This window comes from Papilio machaon, chromosome 7 (assembly GCF_912999745.1).
Source record: "Papilio machaon chromosome 7, ilPapMach1.1, whole genome shotgun sequence".
NCBI lineage: Eukaryota > Metazoa > Arthropoda > Insecta > Lepidoptera > Papilionidae > Papilio > Papilio machaon.
The window spans coordinates 6,559,083-6,580,671 of record NC_059992.1 but is presented as its reverse complement, the minus strand read 5'-3'; the positions used below and the strand labels follow the sequence as shown (position 1 = coordinate 6,580,671).

The following is a 21,589-nucleotide window of genomic DNA, read 5'->3' as shown; positions in this document are numbered from 1 at the left end:
TATGGAGGTCGCATACGTAACCTTTCTGAGAAGTATCATAAAAATAAAATCTGAATTGCCAAGCGAAATGTTTTAAGGATGATCCCAATAACAATGTTGTCAGCTAATAAAATAGGATTTTTTGACTGTTCCGAATAGTTTTCTTTTTTTTATTATACATTTGTTACAATTTTTAACAAATTGATTAAAATATTAGCTTTGAGCTTTAGGTACCTGTATATTTTTTAATAGTATAATTAACTTTAATTATTTCTCGTGTTTGAATTTCTATTCTTCCTCCTGAACATTAGAACTGATAGATAATATCGGAGCTTTGTGGTATTTTATTAAAATATTAAATAGTAATTGTTAATGATTCGCTTGTGAGTTATATTGATTTCCTCATTGCCTCTGCAATTACGATGAAAATTATAGCTGTACATCATTCATCAATAATAATTACATTAATGCGACTACATATATAACTGTTTCGGAATATACAGATGCATCTGGGCATGTTCCGTGTAATTTCAAGGGAATGTTTTTTTATACGAAGAATTTACAACGGCTTTTTATGACAGAAGGTGTGGTTGAAGGTTTAAAATAAGTAGCATTCAATAAATCTTGTAGGGGGTATATTTTTAATAAATCGGATCCGGGGAGTTTTTAAATGTATTTATATAGCAGAAAACATAGTATATTGTGACCAATCAGATCTGGTATCACCAAGTTAATATTGTTTCATTGTTCCATTTCAAATAAACATGTATTTATGTTAAAGTAGTAGCTATAGATAAAAGAAGGGCGCCATGCTCCACCACTTAAACGCACACGTTGATAAAACAAAAGAAATAGCTTCTTGCGTTGTTCAAGGAACACTATCCGTTAATTAACTTGCGATATCTTCTACAGCATGGAACGTGAAGCTTTTAATCTTTCGAGGCTTGCGAGTAATTTGCATAGCTTAACAATTACTCGCTACATTCTTTCTTGGATTTCCAGTATCTTGATTATACAGTAAGTGGTAGTGGACGTCTACTATGTATCCGATGCAGCGGCCATAAAACAGATTCTTCTCAAGTTTGAGTATTCGCCAAGATATGAGCGCACCGGTCGTTAGGAAATTCAAATTGTGTTCCATTTTAAACAACTTAGTATTCAAGATTCTTCGTTGACTTCAGTTAAAGGTAGACATGTGAATTTGGACGAACATTTAACATTTTACGTGTGGATTGAACGAAGAACTGTATTCATATATATTGATTCATAATTTTTTAATTATAATCGATTATTATAGTTTTAAATGTTAAGCATAAGGTATCCAGAAGTCATGAAGATTTATTTATTTATAACAATCTTTATGACGTTTCTTTGCAATGTCTAACCTACAACGTTTATAGTGCTTTTAACAAAGTGTAGACACTAAAGATCCCATATTTATGAGCTACGAGGAACTTCCAAGTAATGTATCAAATAAAAAATGGAAAGATGTTCACTCAGCCGATGTGAAGAAGTGAAGCAGTTCAAAGATTACATTAAAGACCGTTCCGCCGATAACGTTACGTCATCTTTATTTATTTACTTAAAGCTGTTGTTTTTTAGCTTTAAGCTCTTGACGGACCCGAATCAAAACAAATACGTAGCCTTATATTTTAATTGTATGTGATTACTGTTACTTACAACCTGCTTGTATTAACATCTTTTCACTTTTCCTACTCCATAACAATTTTTAAATGTGAAATGTTGTTATGCATTATATTAATTTTTGTATTTTTCGGTTATTTCATGTAAAACGTTTTTCGGTACATCAACAACTTTATAACAAAAAATATTCTTGTTGATATAGTTACTGTCATTGCTTATACCGGTTATTGAATAATAACAATTATCAGTCCATTAAATTTACGTAACACTCAATAAAATATCTAGTAGCTCTAAGTAAGCTCGTCAAATTATGCCAAGCTCATAAAATCCCTCGACCGCCAGCTGAGTCTGTCTCACGCTTTTATGACGCTGTAGATATTGACTCTAAACGATTACGTACTTTTTTCACATGTCGGAAATGTTATATAACTTTGATGTTCTTGTTATCGCTTACTATGTTGAAAATATTCAATAGAGAATATACAAGTATGTCCAATATTTAAAAAGTACAACAGATTTAATTTTTAATTACTTAAATGTGAAGATAAATTAAACGTTTTTAAACTCAACACATTTCCAATCATTTCCAGTTATTCGTACTATTTCGGTTGTAACAATTGTGCAATCTTTAATTCAACATTTTAATGTTAATACGCACGAACAACAAACAAATCTGTACATTTGACAACGTGACCGCAAACATTTTTATGGCGTGTCGAATTTTGATAGCCGTGAAACGAAACTGGTGGGAATAAAACCATAGGTCATTTTAAACTGGACATTCATTACAATCCAAATGTTATCACCCTTTGATAAAATTCAAATTGGAGTAACAAAGGCACTTTGATTGGACACTCAGAGTGAAACATGAGTGAAAAATATTAAATCAAATAAACCCGCAGTAATATTTGCGTTGTTTTAACGGTGAGATTCCATTGATAATAAAGTTATACAAAACCGTATCGTATGTGAAAAAAATGTGAATTAAAAAAAATGAGATAACAACATTATTTTCCAGGAATATGACGGCCATGGAAAACTCAGTTTATTCCTGTTGTAAAAGTCATAGAATCTTTATAATGATTCCTGTGAGTTAAACATAGGTATCGTGTGTGGGAGGTCTATTTTATGGGTACAAAGCTGGAGCAATATAAAGCTAGATTTATATTGAGCTAAGACCCATAACTCAGTGCAATACGTGACCGATGCTCACGCCTACATTCGAATACCTATAGTGTTTGTGAAGAAAATGTACACAGAAATAGTAGCAATTTTCACATGTACAGGTCACATAAGAGCAATATGGGATAAAGGTCGCTTGGAAAAGGTTATTTCCTGTTGCCCGGCGGGCCGCTTTCTACACTGATTATAAACTAGATCAACACGCCTAGTTGCCGAGTAAATGCAGTTATGTAACGAAAATTAAATGTATTAGTAAAAAGTACATTTTAACATCAAGTATATTTTTACCAAAAGAAAATTAAACAATTGCGTATGAAAGATGTAGGTTGCGTATGTGCTTCTATGTAGGATATATTTGAAATTGTGCAAAATTTACACCAGCAAAATTACATTAAGAACAAATAAAAGCGTTGTTTTAAATAAAGTTAACGACTGAAGTAGTGTTGAGCGTGAAATTGTAATTACAAAAGATTTTACTGGCAGTCGTAAAAACAATTTCTATGACTGCGTTCAGTAAAAGCAAAATGAAAAAATATTGCAGAAGGTTGATACATTTTATATATTTACTATTAAATAATAATAAAATTGACAAACTCGAATCGTTCATCACAAAGTCTTATCACATTGACTTACAGCAAAACCTATTCTTGGCGGATAATTTGCTATACAGTCTTGTCTCGGTAATAAGGCACAATACCAGGAAGTTGAAGATTTCAATATACCGGGAGTTGTGAGGGGAAAAATTGATCGCGGAGCCTTGGGGACGGTGGGAACGCAATTTAGCCGCATCCATTGCCTCGCGAACGTTATTGTCGATGAGAAAAGTCCTAGCAGCATACGTACACACATTTTATAAGCGGATTAGCGACTTTAAAGGACTGAGCCCGGACGATAGCAGTACGTCGCATTGATTGCGCGCTTTTTGTTACAATGAGCGGTGAATTTCATTCAAATAAATTTTCTAGTAAACCTAGGATTGTGCACAAATAATAATTGCTTTCAAACTTTAGACAAAATAGTTTCCATTATATAGATAGTCTTTTAAGTTAATAATCCTTAAAAATTTCTCATTTTGTACAATTAAAAATTTATTCGTGATTTTAAATAATTTTCGTGTATCCAATTTGAAAATACTATTAGGATACTTTTATAGACAACTTGGAGGTTCGTAGTAAGAATTAAATAAGATGATTGTTATAGAACTACCATTGTTATTAAATAACCAAACTACTCATATTATCGTTAAGGCAATCTTGATGGGATCGAAAGTTGGGATTCCCGCCTACGCCGACGCCACGGATACCGACTCGTATTTTTAAAGCCGTAAGATCGTGTGACGCACTCGTTACACCGGCTTATTGGCACGGAAAGCCGCTTACCTTCACTGCCGACCGCTGCCTTCCATTTCCGAACGTAAATACCAAAACCAATCTCGAGTAAGTACAAAACTTCCACACTTATAAACATCTTATGACGCTATACGTGAAGAAATCCTTTCAAATCCGTGTGAATTAGTTACATATATTCGGTAGGTCTATTTTCGATTTTATTAAGTAGATAACTTATAAATAGAATTCTTACCTTTATAATAACTAAATTTTTAGCTGCATAGGAGCCAAAATATTATTCCATTTGAATGCAAGTACACAGTAAATAAAAAATAAAGTTTCCTGTTTACGGAAGAGACACCGAATAATTGCGTTTTTAAGTTTAAAAACTAGTCGTTAATCTCGTTGTTTCCTGTTGCTTATATCTTCTATAATGAATTGTTTATTGACGTACTCCTGCAACTGTGTTGCCATTTAATATGATATCCACATTTTATTTTTAAGTATGAACTGCGTTGAATAGGATGCATGCAAAGTGTACGTTTGCTAGTACCATAAAATTTAACAATCACTAGTAAATGTTTAATCAAAAATTACTTAGTTTCATATTATTCGCTTAACCATTCAATATGGTAACTACAGGGATAGCCTTCTCGTAAATTTGTACCTACTTAATACCTAGCGCATAAAATCCAACCATACAGATAAACAGACATAGGCTGTCCTTAAAAAAAATAGAAATATAAACTTTTTTACTTCGTCTGCCTCTTCAAGGACTCTCGCCTTCAAGTTCATTGTATGAAATCGCAATTTTAATAACTCGTGGTATTAGTATTTCCATAAACATTTGTCGAGTCCTTAAGAGACCTGTTGTAAAACGCAGGCAGACACTTCGTCTCGATTCGCTTTACGAGGTTGTTTTATTTTTATTTTTGTTACGTTTCGTTTTATTTCGTTAGTCATTCATTGATAACTTACATTGCAACATAAGCAAGTAATGCGGCTAATAAACTGGTTTCTTTCCCTGTTTATGAATAAAATATTGCGTTTGTACAAAAACTTAAATGTACATTCGTAGTCTTCTGTGGGTTTCCATTGCACAAAACATATTGTTATAACTAACTCGAAACAGATATAACTCTGTTTTACTAAACTCTGTGATTAATTTATTTAGACACAATATTAAAAAACGTAAAGATTTCTACTTGTTTAATTAATGTACATACAGTACCAAACAAATCTACATGTACAAGTCACTTCGAGTCTATCTATGAAAAGATAATGAAAATATTGAGGTTAATTTTATTTCCTGTTTATAGGAACAAAGCATTATAACTGTAAATTAAGTTTCCTAACTGATTATAAGTTAAGCTTGCTGCACTCAATCAAAATTGTCAGATTATCACGATAACAGATAACCCTTTGTACTCGATAGAGACTTTAATTACGCTGTGAATTTCGAAAGTGCCTCATATCTTCATCGGCTACAAAAACTGGTTGCCGATTGCGAGACCGTTAGCACGTAAATTTGCTACCGGACGGTAACAATCGTTGCATTGTTACTAATAGAACTGCTCGAGCATTAGTGTTAGATTTCCTGAAGAAAGGCGCGGTCGTAATATTCGAATAGCAACAATGATAATAACTCGCATTTAACTTCGACCGTAATAAATAGATCGTGTAAATAATTTAAATTTCATTTGCAAATCCATTCGTTATTCTTTATTTAGTACTAAATTTTACAAGTATTTTATAAATATTTCAATGTATAATTTGGAAAATTATCCGATCGTCTGAAATACAAAGATTTTTAGAACTTCATACGTTTTAGATTCGATTTCAAATGTAAATAATAATTTTACGTTCTATCTTACTACGTATTTTTTGCTTTACCGTATTTCTTGACACCTTTAAAATAAAGGCAAAGAATATATAATTAATAAAATATCTCAGCGTAATACTCATATGGATCGGCGGCTCTAAGGTTGGCTGTAATCTGCATCCTGGGTTCAAATCCCACCATGTACCAATGTGTTTTTCGATTTAGGATTTACATATGTACATTTATCCAACTTTCTTAAGATGAACGAATAAATTGTGGTAAAATCTGCACATATCTGCGAAGATATTCAATGATATATGTGAAGTCAACCAACCCGCACTTGGCCAGGGTGGTTGACTATTGCCTAGTCACCCATAATTTAGGGTAGGCTCCGAGCTCCTCAGTGAAGACGTATAGTGAGCTGTAGTGATGACAAATACTTGTACTATAGAATATAAGTACAGATTAAATGTTTAATTTATTTGGCAGATAAACTTCTTCTGCACTATATTGAACTAGCTTTTACTCGCGATTCCGTCCGCGCGGAATAAAAAATAGAAAACGGGGTAAAAATTATCCTATGTCCGTTTCCTGGTTCTAAGCTACCTGCCCACCAATTTTCAGTCTAATCTATTCAGCCGTTCTTGAGTTATAAATAGTGTAACTAACACGACTTTCTTTTATATATATATATATATATAGATAGATAGATTAGAGTATTTCATCTATGTTTCTAGGTTAAGCTTGAATAACTTCTTCATATTCTAAAATCTCTAGTATTAGTAGATAATCTGGTGAACCATCAAAGGTTATCTGCTATCTTTATCGGATTTAACATTGTTTTACAGAAAAATAATGCAGATTTGCATGTGTTACTGTATGATTAAATTAATGAGATTTGTAGATGTTACATTTGCCTATGTTCTATGTTCTTCGAGAGAGCAGGGTAACGTTACAAAATTAATGGAAAGAAACATACCACACTTTGCATGCGTTTAAAAGTGCATTATAATAAATTTGAAGGTTAAATGCTTTACTTATCAGGCACATTATCAGGTTTGCTATTATTATTACCTAAAATACGTATTATACACTCTCACAGCTTAAGGGCAATGTGTAAACAGGTACAACCTACACAAACTTTAAAATTACCGCTGCGCCAACATTGACACACCTTTCCACGATCTAAGTGTATCCGACGAAAAAAAAACCCAAAGATCTCGGGCACGTTTTGCCAAGTAACTATTTAGTTGAAACAGTGAGATAAGAACGCTTTGTTCAAGAACTGACTAACCGTTATGTTTGACGGCGTACTCTTGCCGAATTGTTTACTTTAATGTATACATTTTACGCTTGTATTGTGTTTGTGTTGTTCGTGTAGAAATGTTATTTTTGTAACATCGATAATGTGGGAATAGTGAGATCGTTCTTTACAAGCCAATAAGAAATCATTCAACAACTCTATGTTTCTACTCTCTTCATTATGTTCCAATGTAATATGTCTACTATGAATTTTATATTTAGAAATCTAGTTCACATCGGAATTTGTACTATGACACTGTAATTATTATTGGTATACTTTACAACATGTGATGCCTTGTCCGGGTCGATAACTGTACACTATAAAAGCAAATAGACCACTAGGCAGTTGTGGTAAGGGGCTTTTGTCAGCGAATCAATTAACTTGACAGCGCGCTCCTTTGAGTGACGTCAGAAAGTTATACAATAAAGTAAGTTGCTCTTATGTGTGTCAGACTTTGTTTCTCGTTAGTCAAACATTGATATTTTAATTAAAGAATGGATTTGTTTTCTATTTACTTATTAAATACATAGATGTTATATACACCTAAACATCTCCACTACGGCTAATATATCCACATTTTATTTGCACGTAACATAATAATATCAGTCTGATGAACGTATCTCGAAACATATGTAAGTTATGTTGTCTATGAAAACAAAGTTGTCGCACATCTAACACGTCGCCGGCAATGTTTTTCTCGGCACGTGCCCTGCCCGTCGTTTTAACACTCACAATTGCACAGACCAAGCAAAACTACAACATTCTCTTGCACAATAGAGGGCGTTGCTGCACGGCACGCCTGGAATTTAGACATGAAAAGTACTTAAAGATGTAATCTTAGTTGTACGCGCCGAACAAGGCACTTGTGATAATTTAATTTAAGACAAAGTTGTTGACTTCTAGTACTAAATTAATTAGTGACAAGTTAAATGTATAATCTCTATAGACTATACTACTATCCGGAAACATCCTAAATCTACCGTAAAAATTTTTCCATAGTTTGCCTTCTTTAGATATTTAGTGTAATATCCATTTATGTTTTTAAAATAATGTCAATAATACATTCTAATATTTCCTTGTTGTCATAAATTAGAATTAATCAATAGATAATTAAAGTAAAAAAAAATATTAAATCTTAATCTCCAATCTTTAACTATACTACAATCATGAGTCACAGGTCGACGTAACATCAGAAAGCTTTGCATATTACCGGTCGTGTGCTCTCGCCACATTATCTAGGAATCTAGGCGCGAAGACAATGCACCGCGCATGCGTAATGCGTTATCACAAATCTAGCTCTTACTAAACCCTGCTCTCCTAATGAGGAGCGTTCCAATTCCTGCGTTACGCGCTAATTGAAGACCAGGTCTCGGACACGGAAGCGACATAACCGAGCCAGCAAATAAACAATAAAAAAAGTTCTTTATTAAAACAAAACATTTTTGTTTTCAGGTATACACATAATAGCGTAGTAAGGCAGTACTTATCAAAGGATGAAGAGTAAGCAACGCGATTGGGGGAATACTTTTAACCCGGATATACTGCAGGCAACAGGTACGTTCACAAAATTGGTTTTTAATAGCTTTTGACATTACACTATATAATGTATGTAAATATATAAGAAGATGCCTGCAGGTAAATGTACTTAGTTTGGTTGACCTAGAAACTTAAGCAACGCTGTATTGCAAAGGTCAATAAATATAAAACCAAGATCAAGTTACTTCGATCACGAAGGTGCTGTTTGTCTTTTCTTAACATTTCTAAGGTCCGTTTACAATTTGCAAGTTCTTGTTTGATTCGGTGTTAATTTAAGCTCATTCGATATCGTGCCTTTACTTCAGTAATACAGCACGAAGGTTAATGTGAAATGTACCAAAGCGAGAATCCTTAATTAAACAGACCTAAGATCGTTTTCATTACCAACAAATAAACTCGGCTAAGAATTTATATGAGAAGCAATATGTAAAAGCTTTCGCATCGTGTTGAACTTTATGAAGCTTTTAAGTTAATGCATAAAGTGACTTTAAATGAATTACATTAATTGAAAACTATAAAATAACTGTGCTGTTAACATTAATGTTATTGAGCAAGTAATCAAGTAAGAGTTTTCATAACAAGAAAATCAAAGAAAGAGCATTGATTTTTAAAAACAAAGGTCAACATACTATTGTACCCTGTAATTTGATTACAGAATAAAATAAAATTCAAACGAGCAATAAATAAACTCTATTAATCCCTTCATTAATCATTGTAAAGATATGAAAGCATTAATAATTTATAGAATCAGCCGCCCTCGAAATATGCGCCGTAACAATGATTCAGACAGTGCTCGAGTAACGCAACACGTATCCATTGAGCGTTTGCACATTGTCATATCCCACCCACGTTAATTTGCGCATAATTCCACCATTTAAATGTACATAGGTACCGCCTTTCGAAACACATCGGGCCGAGTGAGGCGATAAATAAACTACAAATTACTCCCTTAACGCTAAACGTTCACAACTCGAGCCACGGTGACATTTGCGTGCCTCAGATATGTTAAGTGCTCGTCTGTCCAACAAAGGAAAGGAATATACTAGGATTAGTGCTCACTAAATCTTATTTAAACGACCGATAAAAGTCAATGTTAAAACAGCTATATTATGTCTAATTTAGCTAACACTAAGGTAGAATGTTTTGCAAATGCATACATTTATCTACAGAGCGAGCACAGATTAGACGTATACTTATGTCACCAGAGAAAGTATGTTTCATATTTCCTTTATATTTTTTACACAAAATTAACATTGTATTTGTTAGTCCTAGACTCGTAGACTATACGGTAAGCCGATGTTGCTGTGAGAGTCGGTTTAATCCTCCGATTTCCAAACATCGTTGTTATCAAAGTCGTTATGTAGAGATGTCATATTGAAATGGAATAAACAAACAAATTAATGCAAACGAGTTTTCTGTCATTGTACTATTATTAAACTTACTTAATAAAGTTATTCGTAGTTTATACAAAGTACTCTCCGTTCATCATAAACTCTTATTAAACCAAAATATTGTATAACAAAATTACTGTTTACTTTACATAGCAACTGAAATGTTAATAGTGTACGCTATTACCGGGTCGTGCTAAATAGCTTACTAACTTATTTATACACCTTGAAATTTACTTAAGTTTGTGAGAGTAAAATTAACATAATTATATTTATGCACTTATAGCCTTTGTTCTATGATCGCAATCGTACTAAGTATTTTGTGCTTTGTGTAACATTCAGCCGGAGTAGATGTAGTCATTAACTTAAACGTATTTTATGACATTGTTACATTACTTTACAAGCTCTTATTTGAATTTCATTTGACGGCAAATAATGTAACGTGATATACATTAGTCGTTTTGATTGTAATATGTTTATTTTCTCTTATTGTTTTAAAGGTTTTGACTTCGGACAAGCAGGAAATTTTCTATCATTTCGTTTGTTGACGTTCATTTTAATAATGTTCTTAGATTTTTCGAGGATTTTTGTGACGTACTACTTGTTACTCTTCTTAATATAGATTGAATCGAAGTGAACCTGCACATAAAGGTACGACCTTCTAAAAAGTTTTCCTCGATAGCTTGATAAAATTACCCAAGAAAGTCAAATCATGGGTCGATCGAGACCAATTAGTGTTAAAAGAGTAATACGAGTAGTTATCTTATTCGCGCACCAACTCACGATTTGCCATTTTAAATCCAACTACAATTAGTACTAAACGGTAACCACTTTTCAGAAAGTTTCTTAATGAACCTGTCTATCTTGCCTACAAATAAACATGTTGAGATTATGAAGTTACAAATTTGTATACAATTATTTATTCAAAAATTTTCATAATTAATTAACTTAGAAGTTAGTTAATTTTCACTGTTTATTTATTTCTGGTTCTCTAAGAAACAGAAGGCTGTATAATTAAATTCAACAACTTTACTCGGCATTAGAGTCGTGAATGTCGTTCAACTGAAGGCTTTTATGAATTTCAATGAAATGTGTACCATTTCATTGGGGAATGGCTTTTAGAGAACGTGCGTCGTTTGCTTTAATTTTGCGACAGCTTTATTTATCGCTGAGAAACATTGGCGCTCGCGAAACTCTGATTCTTCAGTGTCTATAATTAAATTTTCAACAATTTACGAACAAGTGTTCGTAGACTTATAATGATGTTATTGACGAGATTAAGAAAATTTGTTTCCCGCTTATCTGAAGATAAGAAGACCAATTAGTTGGCTGTTTTATTTTGCAATTCATCTAATTACTTAGAAGTTTCCATACAAAATAATAATCGTAATCATATTGTTACGATCATATAACTTTGATTTTACATTGCGCTAAAAAATAACAAGAAATTTCAATATTTTGAATAGATTTTTTTATAATCATTCAGTTTTACTTTTATCAACACCTTAAATTTTACCTTTCTAAAAAGGTATCTACTTGAGGGTGACTTCTTTTATCATAGCATCTATAATATATATATTTTTTGACTCAGGAATTTTCCGGAAATTGATTACTTATCCAACTACGCTGATGTTGTGGTAATAAAGCAGCGGTTCACGTGATAAGGTCAAGGTTCAATAGTGAATTAATATAGCATGAGTGATAAAAAGTAATCATACATTAGTAATGTATGATGCAACAATATAAATGTAAGTATGTTGTTACGAATACATAAAAAGGTGTTTTCACGTAACTTCCACCGTTTCGTAAAATAAAAACAATAGAATAACATTTTTCAATGGAACAAACAGGCACGTGACTCACAAACAGCTGTGACTAATGCCTGCAGTTACCTGCCGCAGTTTATTGCGAATATTTTTTGTTCCCTTTCCAACAGTTGATGTGTTGGTAATATTTTATGTTCAACATAATGCATAAACAAACAAAACATAGAAATATGAAAATGTTGTTATGGTACTTTCTTTTAACAATAGAAATATATTTATATTCCTATTTCCTTAAAAAATGATTGTCATGTCTCATCTGAATCTTATTTTAATGTAACCTATCATTCCACTACTTACAATAAAATAATTTTTTCTTCGGAATTCTATTCAGAATAGTACAATTGGAATTTGGTATCACAAGTGGCTGAGCCTACGAGTAGAATGTCGTCTGAGCGACATCATTTCATCCATTTAATGACCGCTGATAATCGTTTACATCCTTCCCGAGCCTTTTTAGACGCATCCGAGTACATTTTTATACTTTTTAAGAACCACTTAAGATATTTTAGACAAAAGATATAAAAGCCGACTTTAAATATTTAATATATCAACTTGGACGTTACCTATAAGATTTTTTTATTTTATTTAAATAACACAGTGGGAAAACACTCAGATATTTCTTTCAGCGTTGCATTATTATTTATAACTTAAAAGCGAAATTTGAATCCAAAACATGTAACGAAGTTTTTGGTGCCAATGAAGAATTGATTGTGTTTTAATTCAGGATGAAATAATTTGTTCTTTTCTTCTATAATCTATACTATTTTCCTTTATTCAAAATACAAAATGTTGCAAGTTATGAAAGAATACAATGTATTCCGACATCATTTGTTAGAGCAAAATATTCAAGAACAGTTTTCGTCACTTCCGCTCTTGCAATCACAAGCGTTTCCTTTCCATTTTGTTATAATATTTTACGCAACGTAATATTTTAGATATGTAATTTATGTTTTACAAAACTAAAAAAATCTTATAGGTGAATTAAATATTGAATAGTGACAAAACACCTTTTATCTATGTAGAATTAAAAACAATTGAAGTTGTAAAATTAAATCAATCGACTACATAATTACGCATCACAACGTAGTATCGACTTATCTTACTAATATTATAAATGCGAATGTTTGGATGGATCTCTCAACGGATCTTGATGAAATTTGGCACATATGTAGAACATAGTCTGAAAGAACACATAGACTTATTAAGTATATCTTTGAATTCCGCGCGGACGGAATCGCGGGCGACAGATAGTCTTACATAAATATTACACGTACTCGTTTATCAGCAAGTATAATGATTGTCATGTATACTAGGATATCAGGAATGGGCAAAGGTACTATAAGTTTACGAAGCAAGTAATAACTGTCGAGTGGGCTAATATTTATTATGCAAAGGCTTCATTCGAAACTGATGTTCATATTGCAGTTGAAAGATTTATACGTCAGTCAGTAATAAAGTCATTTAGAGATTATCTGCTATTGAAGACAATGCAGGTCATATTTCGATGTTTATTTATGTACTCGACCTCTTATCCTAGGTTTCTGAGACCAAATCCCTGTCTACAACATTGTTATCTTTGTTTTGTCAAAGATAATGAGTTGGATGACTACTTTTTATACAGGTATTTTGTCTCAGAAACCAACGATTAGTCATGTACCGTAGATCATGGAATCGACTTCTGAGAAGTCAATTGCTTTTTGATATTTTTAAATATCGTCTTATTATGGTTAAGTTAATAACCATTGCTATATATAATATTTATAGTTGTAAGATGTAAAGAGGGAAGGAAAGAGAAATCCTGAATAGTTTAACTGGTAGAATAAAATAGAGATGGAAAAGTTAAAACAAACGTTTAAAATTGCACAGAAATACACGATGTAATGCAATTTATTGTATTTAAGTTGCAACAAATTGCGAATTCTATGCACATTATTCATATCTGCGTTTGATATCTGAGGAACATATCAGGATCGTAAACATTGATCGGGACAGAGATTCAATAAAATTCTCCTTCCCTTAATATCATTACTAATAAATAATAATAAGAGCTATTCTCGATTTATTATCGCTATCCCGGATTGAAATACAAGTGTAACCTCGCAAACGGGCGGCACGATAAACATTTACTTCGGGGAATCGCTCACGATCCGAGTAAATGTTTCCTATGCATAATGTTACTATTTAAAATTATGTTAATGCGACTATCGTATCATTTATCTTTGCAAAAAGGTAAAAAAAACCATCTAGTGATGCAAGATTACATTCTCCTTTTAATATAAATGCGAATGTTTGGATGGATGGATATTTAAAGGTACCAGGTCCAGAACGGCACAACGGATCTCGATGAAATTTAGCATAGATGTAGATAAAAATCTTGAAGAACACATAGGCCACTTGTTATGTTTTTTTTAATTCCACGCGGACGGAATCGTGGGCGACAGCTATTCATCAATATATTTTTACACTGAATTGTGGGTTATGTATCTATTTAATGGCCAAAGAATAATCAATACCAGCAAAACAAAGCTTGAGTACTTATTAATTTTACAAATGATAACTAGTGTACTGCAAACCCTATGTCAATCAGTCATGTACAAGATTACAGTTTAAATACGAGAGTAGATACCGTACTCGTTATAAATTATCAACACTTCAACAAATTCGAAACCAATAACAACATTCACTTGAAAAAAGTCTTTGTTATGCCAAATAACAGTATATACCAGTTACTCGTTGTGCAATGTGTCAGTAGCCTCACTATCAACAAATCAAAAAGCAATAACGTAACGTATACTTCAAACCGCCTTCTGCATTGTCCGACCGGTTGTTTACAAAGCGCCACTCTGACATAATATTTTCAAACCTCTAGAAAACACAATATCCGATAAGGTATTGATTGACGTGGTATGACAAGTTTTGATTTCTAAATAATTCTCACGTCTGTTGTAAGTGGAAAATAAATTTATAAGTTAGAAAAATAAAACGTCAACCAATATAGTACAAACTCGTATATTTGAGAACCTGTAAGATGTCCCAACACATTCTACCTAACAGCCCAAATTGTCTTGTTCCCATTGAATTTGTTAGTGGTAACATGTAGATCAATAATATTATTCCAAATTAATTGCCCATTTGATATAAGTTACAAGTAATGTTTCAGTTTTAATTACTAATAATACGATCGCAAATCTTCTATTCTACATAATGACATTCAGTTCAAATTAGCATATGGAATTGATACGGTTAGACTGGAGTTATAAAATTTCCAGAGTTATTACTGGATTCCCGCGGAGAACGCAATATTTATTATTCAGGTAAGAAGCTGTCCGTGCACTTCGAGATTGTGAATCATTTGTAAAATTATCAATACAAAGTCAGTTTTCAATAAAACAACAACATATTAATATTATAGGGCCTGATACAAAAGGCAGTTATTTTAGATACCGCGCGCATAGTGAGGAGGTTCCTGTCTCTGTAGCCCGCACCACTGGTTGTTTGAGTAATGGGATTCCGCAGCCGGTGGTATACTATTTTTTATATAATATATATATATTTTTTTATAAAATGTAATATATAGATAATAAGTGAATAAATGAATATGAATTATATAAGATTATTATCATCAACCTGCCCTTAATAACATAGAGGGTCGGCACAGTATGCAGTATGTATGCACAATATGTACTAACTCCTTCATACATCTCTATCATCTATTCTACATATTGTGTAAAAAGGGGGTGAATTCATCTGAATTCACCCTCTTTTTACACAATCCATCCATACTTTCTTCGGTCTTCTTTCTTTCCTCTACCTTTGTAGCTATCCACATACAGTCTCATTATTTTTTTTTTGTAATATTACACAAGATTACATTGAGAATAATTGGATTGTATTGAGAAACAATTGCTAGAATCCCAATCATCTGATATCAAATGCATTTGAATCGCGGCTATCATTCATCAAATAACTTAGGTCGATTGTCGAATAATATTTAGTTATTCTGTTAGTATAGCTTATATTTACGAGATTTGAGTTTTATTTATTAATATAAGTATACATCGGAAAAAAATATGTTTTAAAAAATGCCGTGTTTTTTTATACCTGTCCCCTTTTTATTTTATACAACAAAATATAGTTAAGCAATTTTATAACCACTGATTTGCAACTAAAATGTTAATGTTCCCGATTCCTTCATATTTATGAAATATAAAGCTTTTTCTTATTTATCCGGTCAATAATAAAAATTATTACAAACCGGATAAATGTTAATCGAATAACAATATTTTCAAACGTTCATTCACGCTTTACAAACAATACGCTATTACATTACATTACATATAACATTCGGTCGCATAGAGTTTGCAAAACTTGCGTAAGTAAAACCTAATCGGTAAGCACTGGACGCATTGAATTCTCGTTACAACTGACCCCTTCGGCCAAATGCGTAGCTTATTTTCAAAATTTATAAACATTAATCCGGTAAAGTTTCACAATAGTGAATGTTAAAGCAGATTCAAAGTTAAGTAAGGCTTGTAAAGAAGATTATTGGCGAAGTAATAAGTCAATAGTATTTAGATTACATATGTACTTAGTCCAGCCATAAGTTCTGTTACAAATGAAAATGCATTTTTTTTTAAATGAAGTAATGTAATATTAATAAAATTTATACCTACATATTTATTAAGGTCTCAGCAAAAAATAAAAAAATATTCTATTCGAAATGGCCATCTTTAGTTTTTATACAGGCCTTCAATCTGTTTAGCCACGAATCTATAGATTTACGCACTGTTTCCAAGGGAAAATTCGCCACTGCTTGCTCCAAACACTTTTTAGGAGACTCGATGTCGCCGTGTCGTTTAGAGCAGGCCATGTCCTCTAAAACTGACGATAATTTGAAGTCTAAAGGATCGAGGTCTGGGCTAGATGAGGGCCAGTCTTCAACTCTTATAAAGTCCGGAACGTTGGTTTTAAGCCAGGCTTGGGTAGTTCGTGCCTTGTGACCAGGTGCAGAGTCCTACTGGAAAGTCCATGGTATGTTTTTAAAAATTGTACTGCTGAGAGGTTTCACTACATGATCCAAGACTGTATCTTGATATACTTTGGTTGAAGTTTTCACTCCTTTTCCACAAAAACGTAGTTTTGTGACTCCTTGATAAGACACGCCCCACCAAACCATCTCTGACGCAGGATGATGACCACGTTCTACCTCTCCGACAACTTGAGCCGCTTCTTTGAAACTGTGATCGTACATATTATCATTTTGCTTATTGTAGTGTTCTTCAATCGTGAAAAATTTTTCATCGGTAAAGAGGATATTTCTGTGCCTTTCACCTGCGTATCGCGACAGAAGGCGTTTTGATCGATCCACTCTCTTTAATTGTAAAGATTGATTTAGGGCGTGTCCTGTATATCGGCGATAAGCACCGAGCTTCAGGTTTTGTTTTATAATACGCGACAGAGTCCTAGCGGGAATCTTCATTTCTCACGATAAGATTTTTTGCTTCCTAATGGAGTTTCGACGCATTCTGGCTTTAACAGCATTAACAGCCTTTGTAGTTCTAATAACACGCGGCCGCCCCGATCTTTTCTGGTCTTCGACAGACGAAGTGATGCTGTATCTGTTAATAGTGCGATCTACGAACATACGGCTGATACCAAGCTTTTGAAGTGTCTGGAATATGATCGACGGCTCCATACCCACTTTGTGCAAGGCGATCACTGCAATCCTATTTTCTTTAATACCCCATTCCATATTGTAATTTGATAATGAACACAAAAAAATATGTGAAATGGCGCAAAAATGAATTAAGTTTTTAAATTGCTATACGTGTTCAAATTTAAAAATAATTAAAAAGTTGAAAAAAAGAAATGTTTTTATGTAACAGTATTTATGGCCAGACTAGTTATATATATATAATGTACCATTAAAGACACATTTGTTCCAATGCTTTATTTATACATATGTACATAACGTCACCTTACGATATAGCTCTCTAGTTGCAACAGATTGACATATCATCCGCCTATCACCTGACATGCGCAGTTAGCCTGCGCAGTGGGGAAACGCCACATATTGTTCAAAGACATTTCACAAATATTTGTTAAATAAAAAAACAAAAGAAGAATTTAAAATGTTGAGAAAAGAACACATTCTCGCATGTCATAGTATTTTTTGATATCCTTTTCTATTCATGTTTCTTAAAATATGTCTGCAAAAAGTACATTTTAATCTAAATCTTTTTATCCTGTACATGTATTGTGAAAAGTTTAATATATACATATATAGGTATAGGTAGAGGATTGTCATATTGTACTTATCTTTGTATCATTTTTCATAAAGCTTCTTTCTTGAAACAGTAATGGAATATAGATATTTTGAAAGCGAAATGAAATTATTTATAGAATTTCCGATTTATTGTAATAGCCCATATAGTATATCTATCAAGGTCTTTAATGAATTTGTAATATAAAGGCAAATTACAAATATGTTTTATGCAAACATGCTGTTGTGGATTACCTAAGAAACATTTGTTATTGTCAACATTCCGATTTGGATATATATATTTTTGTATTGCTTCAGATAAAATAAATATCTGTTACGATACTCTAATGTGTTTTGTTATCATTTTAAATTCTCAAATTATGCATAGTTCTAGTCCCCCTTCTATTAAAAAAGATTAATTTTTAGATGTCTGTATATGGCATATTCGAAAATTAAAAGCTTATTGTGCTGCTAAAATGTAATTAACTCTTCTATTATAACTAAGCCAACAACAGCTTACACAACTAATTTATTTTGTATGAAATTGTCTTAAATGTATTACAAGTAATTAACACGCGTTGTCTGCTTAGAACTGTAGTCATTATCAAAAGCTCACGCCTCGCTGACTCTGTCCCGAATTAAGACAAGCAAGAACATTCCAACCGCATCAAAGCACAACACTACGATTAATTAAACATTTAAGCATGAAATTTCACGTAACACTTGTATTAAAACATATTGTTGTCTAACTTGCGCATTCTTGCATATAACCATCATCTCCCAGTTCTTTTCCTACTCAAGTAGGGACGACGATATTCATTGTATCATTCAAGCAAGACGTAATGTGTTTTTAAAAAGTAAAGAGAATCTGCTTTTTTAAGAAAAGTATTCCTTTCATATTGTCTGATTTCGACTATGAGTCTAATCCGAAAGTTTTCTTAAACTTAAGGGTGCAATTTCATGATTCGATTACTTGTTCGTTATACAGTATGCGGAGAGTCCCCGACTACCTAACGACTAATTAAAATGATCAGTTGATGTAAAGCAAGTGTCCTGTGGGGATTCAGATGACGAGTACACATATAAGGCGCAGTAAGGAAAAGTGAGTACTATCGCCCAACGCATACGGCTTTTCGACTAATGAAAACGGATCTAGTAAGCGAGTGCTATGGCTTGCGTGAACAGAAAATCTCTAGCCCTACGCATGCAGGCGGTAACGACTAATAGAACTGCGCTTTTATCTCTATAGATACAAACTAAGCAACTTTGATTTTAGGGCGGTTCAAATATGGGTGAAACTGCTGTTGTTTCACATACATAATCCTTCTTATTTATTTATATAATCTATATAAAATTATGACTCCTTTCTTTTCTTCTCATTAGTTGACTCCGTCATATAATTTCCTGTCCTTGTTTACACCTACACTAGTAAATCGCTAGTAGTCATGTCGACAGGCGGATTAGTGATCGCTGTATTTAACTTGCTAAACGGGGAGACCCGACACTGCTATGTTGATTAAACTCTTACATATTCAACACCATGATCAAACCATTGTCAAATTTTGAGACTTTTTTACTTTTTAAGAAATTCTGTGAGTGTAACCTTTTTTAAACAAATAAATATTAATGAATAATTGTTGTTTAAATCTTTTAGGCAGTAGATAGTGTATTCTAATTTTATTTTTAGATCACTATGTAATGTAGACTCAATGTAAATCGTTTGAATATTTTTATCCGCAACATTGTTTGTAACTGTTATTATTTCGTATCACGCTCGGACAAAACTAGGATTTGAGGTTACATTTTACGTAAATAAACTTACCTTTTTAAAATGTAATCTTAACACCTTAATCACATATGAACAAAGGTTATAAGACTGACAAGAACGCGGTAACTCATGAGACAGGACATTTTAAATTCTTGTTTGTACACGCGAGCTGTAACGAGTGCAATGACGGTGTTTCTCACGCGATTCCTACACCAGTCATGTATGACACTACCGGTGCTAACGATAATAATAAACCATAGGTCTCGATCCTTGCGGGACATGGAGCGATCAGATTGTTCTGGTGTCAAAGGTTTTGAATTGAATTTACTTATGCAAATGTACGTGTTGATTAGGATTTTTCCGTGCACAATAATGAAGTGTTCTTTATGTAATAAAACTATGAATCTCTTTTATAAATAAGCTGGACAAGTTACAATGATAATTGCACATGTAACATTTTCTTTGTTAATAATAATTATACAAAAACAGCAAGTCAAGTAATATGTACGTAATTTGATGTAGTAATTATATTACAATCATATAATAAATTTAAAATTTAAAATTATATACAAGGATAAAACTATGTACTTAAAGTAAAACTTTCAAATAAACACCTTAACAACAAATAAGGACTAATTGCCGATTTCATATTCGTTAATAGATCCGATCCATTTGTTATTCAGTCCGCGCGACTAACAATGCGCGGGCGCAGATAAGACCGATATACCGCCCTCAGCTTCCTCGACACACCACTCGAATGCTAACAGCTAACGGCAAACTCCTTTGGGGGTACCGCATATTTTCCCAAACGAGAAGAATACATTACATACTCGACTTGCTCGCACACGACTATATTCGGTCATATTTAAATATTCACTTATCAATTTCCAACAAATCAGCGGTCACGACCATACGTGTATCAGATTCGAATCTAAGCGAATACGTTATAGTTATCAGAAATAGAGCTATTAAATGCATACGGTTGTAGAATTTTATTGCTTTAATGAATTTAGTTTGCACTCGGTAATACTTTAGTCTAATTTCGTATAAATTATTTTGTTCCTTCCCTATTGATTGAGATAATGATATCATCATTATTTCATATCAGTTCTTACCAAATAAAATGTAATACAATAATTAAAAGGAAGGTTAAGTAAAAATACACAGAGTTAATTTCTGGAACCTACGCACAACAGCACTGGATTCTGAAAGTGTACCAGGACCCCATAAACACAAGCCGTGTTCACTTGTTATACGAGCACCTGATATCATTCATACTGAAAATATTGCCAATATGTTGATAAAGCTTAATTTCCATCGAAACGTACTCATTACCTTACCTATGAATACGTAATGCATCATTAACATATAAATAGCAAAGGGCAATTGGAGCATTGGACGTAGCGTTAAATCAAAGATGTACTTAGATATGTACATGTATGCAAAAAAGTTATTTACTTTCTGTATTATTAAAGGTAAAAAATACAAAGCGTTACAATGATTGAATCGTGAATCAATTACCTTGGTGGACAGCATTGTCCAGTGCATTGA

At 32.8% G+C, this 21,589-nt stretch overlaps 1 protein-coding gene across 1 annotated transcript in view; it reads left to right on the top strand.

Moving 5' to 3' along the window:
• LOC106715012 (cadherin-86C) overlaps positions 1 to 21,589 on the top strand; it is a 70,155-nt gene that overhangs the window by 12,901 nt on the left and 35,665 nt on the right. Inside the window, exon 2 of the mRNA XM_014508195.2 lies at positions 8,711 to 8,812. The gene's annotated coding sequence lies outside the window, so the exon portion shown is untranslated. The remainder of the gene's footprint in view (positions 1 to 8,710; positions 8,813 to 21,589) is intronic.